The sequence below is a fragment of the Ricinus communis genome, chromosome 1 (assembly GCF_019578655.1).
Source record: "Ricinus communis isolate WT05 ecotype wild-type chromosome 1, ASM1957865v1, whole genome shotgun sequence".
Lineage (NCBI taxonomy): Eukaryota > Viridiplantae > Streptophyta > Magnoliopsida > Malpighiales > Euphorbiaceae > Ricinus > Ricinus communis.
In genome coordinates, this window is record NC_063256.1 from 24,354,149 (window position 1) to 24,365,644 (window position 11,496).

The following is an 11,496-nucleotide window of genomic DNA, read 5'->3' on the forward strand; positions in this document are numbered from 1 at the left end:
TTATAATAAATAAGGTATAATTATCATAAAAAATACAAGGTTAACATCTCTCTAACATGCATTTCCAAAATTGTATATTTGAAAACTTGCTTTTAAAATCTGTATACAGTACAACCTCTTTATTGTCATACACTCGAGACCAAATAAAATTTATGACTATGAAAAGGTTATAACTTAATGGAGGTTTGAGTATTAAAATTTTTCTTTAAACTTAATATTTAATCTTGTAGATGAAATTATATAAATTAGAGATAAGATACGCCAATATCTTGTCATATTATATAAATAAAATTGATGAGACAAAATAATACTATAGTAAGACAAAATATAGTATAACATATATTTTTTAAAAGTTATATATATAAATATTACTATATAGAGAAATATTTTCTTAAGATGAGAGTTAAAGAATCTATAACTTATTATAATAAAGAATTTATTTCTATTTATAACTAGTCTAAATTAGAACCGTAAATTTTATCACTATATAAATGTTATTCCTATATGGAATATCACTGTAGAGAGGTTTTTCTATATATATATATATATATATATATATATATATATAAATAAAGATCTATAACTTAACTATTTAGTAAAACATATAGTATAACTATAGATTAAAAAAAAAACAACAAATATGCATATAATAGCCTGATTGAGGTTCAAACAATGGTCTTATACCATGACGTTTAAAGCCGTAACCACTAGACCACTGGTGACTTTCCGAAATTTTTAGTAGTTTCTTTATAATGTAGATATTTGAAACAGCGAGTTATCAATAACAAATAAACTAAAGTAAAATCATAAGGTCGCAAAACTAAACCTGACACACCTTTTCTGTAGCAGTACACTTTCAGAGATTCCCTTCATTTGTACTTCAAACTTGCTTAGACTTCTTTCCCCCTACATTCCAGTTGCATGTGAGACAAAAAAATTGAAAATGTCTTTTAGTTTCAGATCTTTTATCCCTACCAGCATTTAAAAAATGTAGTATTATTTATTTATGCTTCCTCACGGTTTGATTTTTTTAAAATCCTTTGTTTTCTTTTTTTTCTTATTAATAGAATGTCGCAGTCTTTCATTATATATTCTCTTTCTGAATAAACAAATTTGTCATTTTCTCCTTGCTTTTTTATTGTCTATTTATTTGCAAAATGCTTTACTAACTTAGGAATTCTTGGCAAGAAATTTCACTGACATGTATTCCAAGTCTAAGTGACAGGGAAAAGGCCCCCTTCGAACTCAGGCTTAGTGAAGCAAAGGCTTATTACGGGAAGTTGAAGTGCAAAAAGTAAAGGTGTCGTTGTGTCAATTGGTTTTGATAATTTTTTTTAGTTATTATCAAATTCTGGCTAGATAGACACTCGCTTTCAAGTATTTGTCTTCAAACAAATTGGTTACCACTGGCTTGGATAAAGATGAAAATGAGAAGCAATTTTTTCCTTTTGGAGGAAACCATAATGCTGGAGAAGGTAAGTATTAAGATGTTATGGAAGAAAAGGGTTAAGCACTAAGTTTATATTAAACGATGTTCTTTTATTTATTACTTGTCATAGTTTTAAAGAGCATAATATATATTTTCTTGTTGCTTAATTAGGTTCTAGTCACCAGGTGGATATTACCCCTGCTGCTGCTATGAATGTGCCTGACAACCAAGAAATCGATAGTTTCACAATTGAGTTGTCTGAAAATGAAAATGATATTTTTTAACAAAGAGCTTGTAAGCATACTTACTGTTTATGTGGCTCATTTTATATTAATTTGAAAACAAGTCTCTAATTTTGTAATTTAGATGAAAGAATATTCCTATAAGGATACTACACTAAAAATTTGAAATAAGCTTGTCAAACAGTGATTGTTGGAGTGTTCTCGTATACGAGAAGAATCGAAACGAGGACGAAGCATGTATGAAATGTTACATTCTTTCTATTACTACAGGTTGAAAGGGGACTATAAAATCTATTTTGTTGTTCACCAAATAACAAAATAGATGCCACAATATTCAATGAAAATTACCATGAGATTTATAGTCCTTTTGGACCAAAATACCAGTTGCAGGTAATTTAATTTAGTTAATGGTTATTATATGATAAGTTGGTGTAGTTTTTAGTGATATGAAAATAGTTAAATAAAGGATCCTTATTGCACTTTCTGAATAGTTGGTGTAGTTGTTGTACCGGACTTAAGTATTACTTGTTACTGATCTTCAATGCAGGAAGTGGAGTTATAAGGAGGGTTGACTATATTAGTTTTACTATTTTTGTACCAGTTCGGAATACAGGACACGATTGGTAAGTTGATAAAAAAATTATACTGTGTTTCTTCCTTTTTGTTATAAGATAATCGATAATCAGTATTCTAATTATATGGATTTACTATGCTAATGAAAATAGACTCTTCCAATAAATGAAGCGTATGCTCAAATGGGACTTTATACCTATTTGCCCTTATGAACCGAGGGGGTTGAATTGGTGAATTAAAAGAAAGATAGGAAATAAAAAATCTTGCTAAAAAGATAGAGAATGAGTAGAGAGGAAAGAACACAAGAATTTATAGTGGTTCGGGTGTTAACAAATCCTACGTCCACTCCCCAATCTTCAATTGGATATTCACTATATATTAAGCTTTACAAATTGAGTTTCATAAGCTTACCCCTAACTTAGTGTTTTTGTGCTCACACACAACTTGTGTTTTATGGATCACACACAATCTTCACAAGACTTTTACCTAGGCTAACTCTCAAACCCAAACCCAAGTATTTTGGCTAACACTCAAACCTCACTAGAACATTCAAGCTATTACAACAACCAAGGTTATTAGAATTAATTACAAAAGAGAGAAAACTGAATGCATAATAATATAAGCTATTGGAGCTTGTTGATAAACCATTAAAGGCCATTTAAGGTGGTTTCTATACCCTAAAAACCTCAAGCAGCCGTTACATATATATCTCCAAAATCTCACCAAATTTTGTTTTAGGATAGTGCATTAAATGCACTGTCAAAGTGCAAATCGCAGTCGCGATTCTTGAAAGTACTCCAATGACTAGTAGGTGGAGCACTTAGTCATTGGCACTTCAAAATATAACTGTTAGCGAGTTGTAATGATCACAACACTTCATGAAATTCATTGTCATGCCTTTCTTGGGTGCAGTTTTATTTCCTGTAACCCTTTTCTTTCTGACTTAAAAAGACTGATTTTACGGTCACACCTCTTATGCTATGGTCACAATTTGTGACTTAACTATCCAAGTCATTTTGTCCTCAAACTTCCTATTTTCGTGGTTGCGCCTATATAGGGTGCGGTCGTGATTTTGAGGCATACTTGAATTCTTTACTTTGATCAAGCTACAACAACATAACTCATGAGACATTAGGTCAAGACCTCAATTTGTGTGTCAAGATCAAAATTAGGGTTAAGGCTTTATTTTATATTCACTCACTCCTTGACAAAGCATCTAGGCTAACAATCTCCCTCTTTTTTATTTTGACAAAAAAATTGAGTTTTAAAAAGAAATATGAAATAATAAGGCTAAGGCTTTAGTTTATATTCAAAAATAATAAATTTCCCTTAAAGGTGTTGCTCTCCCTCAAGTATTGGATATATGTTATCTTTTTATCCTTAACTTTCACATATATCTTTCTATTCCCATTTGTCAATATTAAAAAGATTAAAAGGACAAGATAAATAAGGAGTGAGTGAAAAGATTAGAGCAAAGAGATAAGGAACAGTAATTTAATTAATTAAACATGTAGAATTACAAGTGCACATGGGAAGAAACTAATAGACAAGAAAGAAATTAAGGAAAAAACAAAGACACAAACAAAATAAAAAATATGAAATGCAAATGATATGAGAAAAGAATGGCTTTAAAGACCTTGAGAACCACTTTATTCCTCTTCATTCTCTTCCTCCTCCTTACTAGACTCATCATCCATAAACCACCAAAAATCCACATAACAAGGGGAATTCCATAGTACTTTTGCATCTCAATGAAATCCTAATAAATATGCTTGAGAAGCCTATAAAACTTTTTAATATTTTTTGCTTGCTTGGTCGTGAAGATTATCATTCTATCACTTAAGGTGATCCTTCCTTATGGGATATTTGTTTCTTGCTCAGTCCTTTCTTTCTCACTTCTAGTCTCCTCAACATCTTCTTCTTCTTCTTCTTTCCCTTCTTCAATGTTCGTCCTTGCTCTTTTCTTCTCCCTTGTTTGCTCCATGGTGGAGAAAGCACTAGTATCCAAAATCACTTCAAAGGAATCATTATCTTTCTTTTTTATCATTTTTGAATGTAAAAAGTATTAAAGGGTGATTTAATTTGTGCTCATGCGTAAGGGGTGCTTTAAGAAGGCTAGGTTGGTGGGGATAAGAAGTTTAAATTAATTGGCAATCATGGATACATAGGACGAAACAAGTGTGCATCCACAAGAAGACTTAGGAAGATGGACAAAGTGATTAATGAGAAAATATATCAATTGGATGGGTTTATTATGGATCATGCAATAGAGTATGCATAAATCTTTTTGAGTTATTTTCTCATTACTATCACACCTTCCATGAATGGTAAGAGTGATGATCCTATGGAGGTTCCAATGGAGAAGGGATTTGATGTGTTTAGCATTGGAATTTTATCTATTTAGTTTCAATAGAAATGGTTTTTCAAAAAGTGACCAAACTTGGAGATCTCCTAGCGGGTGATTCCTTGATCTTGAAAATTGAAGATGGTGCCAAGTTCATTTCTTATGAGGGAGTACTTTCGTCCAAAGAGGTTGAAGGTTATTCCAAAGTAGCTAAGATCTCCTATTTGTCTTTTGCTTACCTTAAAGAACTTAAGAATACCAAGGTGAGTTCTTTGTAACCATCAACATTAGGATAGGCAAGTCTCTCCATTTGGATGTTGTTAAGATGTTTTAAAACATCTTCTTAGACTCCAAGCTTCCTAAAGTCGACATTGAATGGAGCCCTTAAAGCCTCAAACTTTTCTTGGCAAGCACATTGTACTTGTTCCTGACTTCTTGATTAGTTCCCTTCATTCTAGTACAAATGTCAAGAGAGGAGGCAAGAGTTTCTTTATCTTGGGCCTTACCCTTGCCCTTGTTTCCTTGCGAAGTGGTCTTCTTTGGAGCCACTTGAAGAGAGAAGGAAGAGGATGATATGATGCAAATAATAGAATTTAGAAAGAATGTCTTGAAAGAGAGAAATTCTTAACTTGAGAGAGTAAGAATGTGTTAAAATGCATCTAAGAGCAAATAGGAGGGATGTTTATACCCAAAAACTAGTCAAAAAATGGTAAAAAATCCTTAAAGAGGTGTAACTCCTCATAAATTGCTTAAAAATAATGGTAGATTTTTTGCAGAATTCGGGCTTCTCTCGACCGTGATCCTAGAGTGTGACTGTAAATTTCAAATTTCTATCAGAATGGCTAATTTGACTAGCTTCACGACCGCAAAAATAAGCAGAATTCTAATAGAAGCAAAGCTTCAATTCTTGCCTGTTTTCGCAACCATGCATATTGAATTGCGGTCGTGATTTTTGAAATCCGTTTGATTTTATCAGATATTCAGTTAATGAATATCCATTTAAAATTTAATGAAAATCAGATAATTATCAATAAAGTCCAATAATAATCATTAAATATTCTTTCTAGAGCATTCTTTTATTAATGTTGGGGTTTTTAAGTCAAAATATACGTAAAACGGAATTGAATTTGGGAAATACGCTAATCGGCACTATGTAGAGCCAATCCGCCCTGTGCACAGCCGATTGGCTTAGGGGGCAAAAAAGTTCTAAAAAAGTCGATATTTTAGTTACTGAACTTGTAAAAACTGTCGTCTCACTAGTCAAACTTAATTTTTCCTAAAAATTGAGTCCAAATTGATTCTAATAAAGAAATTTTAGTCCAATTATTCTTAAACCTATCTGAGATTCGCCCATCCTCATCCTCCAAAGGCTCGAAAAAGGTTATAACTTTTATCATTTTATTTTCCATAATTCTCTCGATATCTGGATCCAGAAAATGGGTCCTGACAGTAACTTTCATCATCAGATTTTCTGTGATTCCCTCGATATCTAAATCCAAAAAATAAGATGCTCATAGAGATATATCTTAGAGCAATATATGGATTCTCATTTTGGAGTTAAAGCTCGATTGCTTGTTTCATGGAGTGAGAGAAATTTAGGTAAAAGGTATTTCAAGTGTGCTAATGGCCAATGTGAGTTCTTCTTCTAGCATGATAAACGATTTAGCAACCACATCAATCATATGCTCTTGCATTTGAAGAAGCAAGAGAAAATATTGAGTCTAGAGAATTCCTGATTGAAATGAATTTGTGATAGAATGAGTAGTACCAGTTACATTGGAATGGAGGAAGAGATAAAAAGAACTGAAGGCACAGTTGAAGGATATTACTGAGATGAGAAGGAACTGCAGGAAACTAACAAATCGATAAGATATGTTGCAGTATATTATGGTTGTTATTTTAGTTGTCTTTCTTCTTATTATTGTTCGATATTTATAAGTTTGGTGTAAGTTTGTCTTATAAAAATTAAGTATGGTATTCTATAGTAGTATTATTACTAGTAGTTTGTGTAATCAATACCTTAATTATTGCTAACACGAGGCCATAATTTTTTCTGTAATGAAAACCCTAATTAAAAATTACTAACTCCATAAGGACTCCAAAAAAAGACATTTTTCAAAAGTATAATAAAAATGTTGTTTAAGATATTATATGGTAACATGAAACCTAATACAAAATACATTGCAAATCTAATAAAAATTTCATCTTTGTTTACCATAGAAGACCCAATTTCTATTTATTTGCCTTTAGAAATTTTTTGACTTTTACGTGCCAACTTTGACTGACTACAGTTGGCCCTATTGTGCCCAGTTTTCTTATAGATCCAAAAATGATGTTTTTCCACTACTTTTCCCTTAGTCTCTAATGGAGCACCCTTGGATCGCACAAAATGTAGGTTGCTGATAATATTTTGGTTGTTTGTCACTATACGTGGTCATTTTGATGGTTGGCTATCTTCTAATAATGTTTTTAGATTTGACTCGATCAGTAGTTGATGCATTAGATATTCAATTTTAGACATGGCAATCTGGTATAGATCTTCTATTGCAGATGCAATGTGGCATACTGATGACTTTGACCATCAAGTGATCCAAACCTTAATTCCTTGACATGTTCCATTGAGATTGGAATCTGTTCTTTATTGTTGTGCTTACAAAGTAGGACGTTCTTTGCCTATCGTCTCTTCATATCACTTCGAGTATTTTTTTTATATTAACTATTTTCATTGCATAAAACATATGCGTACATGGCCACCAATGATTTTCAAACCTTCCACAACTACCTGTAATGGCTTGATCCTGTTGGCGGATTTTAACAATAAACTCGCGTATAACATTGTCTCCATACTTAATGACCGGAGTATACATGTAATCCTTTGCTATCTCACCTGATATTTAAAAATATTTATTTCCTATTAAAAAAACCTCATACATGAAGTGATACAAAGTGATATTTAAAAATTAAATAAAAAAACAACCTTCATGAATGCAAATCTTGTGTAATACTGCGCAACTGACTTTTCTAGAGCTTTTATATGTGTCTGCAAAGGTGCTTTAGTTTGATTGTTAATAAAATCTTAATGAAGCTCAGTATGTCTAATTTGATTCAAAGCCCTATAGTACTATTTGACAAACGCGTACAAACTCAATTGAGTATTCAAGAAGCGGTTCATGTAGGCATTCATGCTTTCACATCTTTGGCTTATCATCATTCCCAGTAAAAAACACGCCATAGAAAAAAGGCCCAGTCCATTTTTCTCTCCTTTGATACATTTCCAGCATCCATTCATTATCTTAGATATTGTATTCCTTGATTAAGAAGATCTAGTAATCTTTGAAATCTTACTTTAAGTACTTATTTAGCATGCATATTTTTAGTTTGGATAATAATTCCTCATCTATAGAAACTACACTTACATTTCACATCAAGTTCTAGGAACATAGCCTACGCATGGCACTAGGCATAACAATGGCTATTGCACTAAGTATAGCCTTATTTCCATCTGTGAGAACCGAATATGTTTGCTTACCTCCCATAGCATGAATGAATGTATGGAAAGTCCAATTATATGCATCAATAGTCGCTTATGTTATTAGTGTACTTCCAAAAATAATACTTATTTGATGGTGAATTAGACTAGAGGCATCTTTTTTGTGTTAGTCTTGTATGTTGAATCAATAACAACCACATCTTAAATATGACTGTAATCTAATAATGAATGAGTGTCAGCCCAGAAAATCCTACAAAGTCTATTTTCCTCGTCCACTACATATCTAACATACAGCCCGGATCATTTTTCAACTAGCGCTATAAAATATATTATTGTGGATTCAGTATCACTATCTAGTTTTGTTGTCCTTGCATGAAAACTTATAAGATTATAAAGATCTTTCACTATGAAACTGAAATTATCAAATATTCTTGAAGAATAGACCATGTAGTCCATTATTTAGCAAGTCTTTATTCCAACCCCTTTAATGGTTTTAATCTTCATTGCCTAATCGGTTGTGATATAGAACCTCCATGAATAAGCTTGAGCACCCCTTTTGAATTGTAGACCCCCAATACATTAACATAAAAACCCCAAAGACCAATTTGGTTCAACCCTTAAGAAAGGTTAGAAAACAAAATAGTTAGAAAGCTGATCAAGAATTAGAATTTAGAAAACTTGTTCCTAAATCCCAATTTTGAAACACTCTACAAGAAGATGATCAATCTACTTGAATGTTTCTTGGACATGCATTTTACACAAGAACACAAAGACAAAGCAAAGCAGCTTTACATTTAATAACCAATTCTCATTTAAAAATTAACCACCTTTACAATCAAATTCATACTAACCTTATAAAGGCTTTAGAACATCCTAAATTTTAACTAATAAGGATTTACATCTCTCTAGAATAAAGATAATCTTCCTAACTAAAAGAGATAACTTAAACAAAGTCCTAATTAGGGTAAAACACATGTTTGGCCACCCAAAATAAGCCATAAGATCCTAATTTATTACAATTGGCTCAATAACATCAAGCAAAAAAATATCTTCATTCTTCACCAGCTTAACTTTTGCCTCAAGTTCAATCATTAAGTCTTCAAAATGTTTATTGACTTATATAGAGCATTTTACCTCATCTACATCATCAATTTTAGTTTCCAAAGATGGCTTAATCTTTAAGCTGCTATATTGACTTTCAACCAACCTCTTCATTTCTTCTAAACTTTGTCAAATTATTTCACAAGCACTTCTTATAGATTTTAGTTGGAGTTGAATATTTATCTTCCTTAACTTGACGCAATTGTCTCACTAATTTCTTTAGCTTAGGTTTAAGATTATAAAATTTTATAGAAACTTTTGATGATAATTATCACTCCTTTATCCCCACCATCTATCATAAGATTGATAATGAAGATCTTGATATTGTCTAGCAAACTTCTCTTGATGAAACATTTCTTAACACACAACTTAAGTGTTTATCACTCAAAAACAAATCAAAATTAATTATCACTCCTTTATCCCCACCATCTATCATAAGATTGATAATGAAGATCTTGATATTGTCTAGCAAACTTCTCTTGATGAAACATCTCTTAACACACAACTTAAGTGTTTATCACTCAAAAACAAATCAAAATTAAAAACAAACATGATAACAAGAAGACAAAACTAGACTTAATGAACAAGATTAAGTCTAAACATAATAAAACACAAAAGAACAAGATGTAATGAAAAATTACTATCTTAATGGACGAATAAACGAAAAAGGACAGAATTAAAACACCAATGCGATTTAAAAAAAATTAGAACACTATCAATTGACTTCATCAAAGAACAAGAATAAGACTAATTGGACAAAAACGAAGAATTAACCATAAGAACTGAATTAAAAGAAATAAGAAAAAAATATAAGAAATCAGAATTGACTAATGAAAATATGAAAGGATAAAACTTGATCTAGAGCCAAAGCTTTAATACCAAATGATGTGGAACCTCCATGAATAAGCTTTAGAACCCCTTTTGAATTACAGACGCCAACACATTAACATAAAAACCCTAAGAACCAATTCGGTTCAACCCTTAAGAAAGGTTAGAAAATAGATCACTTAGAAAGATGATCAAGAATTAGAATTTAAAAAATTTATTCCTAAATCCCAATTTTGCAACAATCCATAAGAAGATAGTTAATCTACTTGAATGTTTCTTAACATGCATTCTACACAAAAATATAAAGACAAAAGGAAAACAACTATTAGGTTTAATGACCAATTTTCATTCATCAAATTAACCACATTTATAATTAAATTCATAGTAGCCTTATAAAGGCTTTAGAAAACTTAAATTTTAACTACTAAGGATTTATATCTCATCTAGGATAAAAATAATATTCCTAACTAAAAGAGATAACTAAAACAAAATCCTAATTAAGGTGAAACACATGTGTGGCTACTCAAAATAAGCCATAAAATCCTAATTTACATAAGTCATATAGATGGGCCTCATAACATAAGCCAAGTTAGGCCTAAAGTCTTCATACGCTCCAATTCAGCTTTTTTGGCCTACTTAAACTCAATTAGATTCATTCAAGCCCAAAACTAAATTACATTAATAAGCCTTAAACTTAAATCAATTCTTCAAGCCTTGATATATTTGTAGCCCAAATATTTTCGATAAGCCCATTAACTTGTAATATGAATCGTACTAGGACTCCTACTTGAATTAGGATTTCTAGTTGAATTAGGATTCCTTTCTTCACTTGAACTCCTAATATCATCAGGACTCCTTACTAGATTAGGATTCCTAGTTGAGTTAGGACTTCTTGTTGGATTAGGAGTCCTTGAGCTAGTAGGATTTGCATCATCAAGACTCCTTGTTGGAGTAGGATTTATTGTGCTAGCTTGGTTCGTATCATTCTCCCCTTTTTTGAAAATACTCCTTCTCGAATCTAGCCCGAATATTGTGAAAGAAGTAAACATATAATCTCCAAGAATAATACTAATTTATTATCAATCTGCAATCCTAATTCAACTAGGAGTCCTGACTCAACTAGGAATTTTTATCCAACAAAGAGTCCTAACCCAATAATGAATACTAATCCAACAAGGAGTCTTGATGATGCAATTCTATTAGCTCAAGGAATCATAATCCAACAAGGAGTCCTAACTGAACTAGAAATCTTAATCCAATAAGAAATCCTAATGATATTAGGAGTTCAAGTGATGAAAAAAAATCCTAATTCAACAAGGAGTCCTAGTTCGATTCAAATTACAAGAGTCCTAATCAGATTCAAATTACAATTAATGGGCTTATCCAAGACATCTGGGCTATGGATACATCGAGGCTTGAAGAATTGGATTTAAGTTTAAGGCTCATTAATTTAATTCAGCTCCTTTGGCCTTTTCAAGCTCAATTAGAT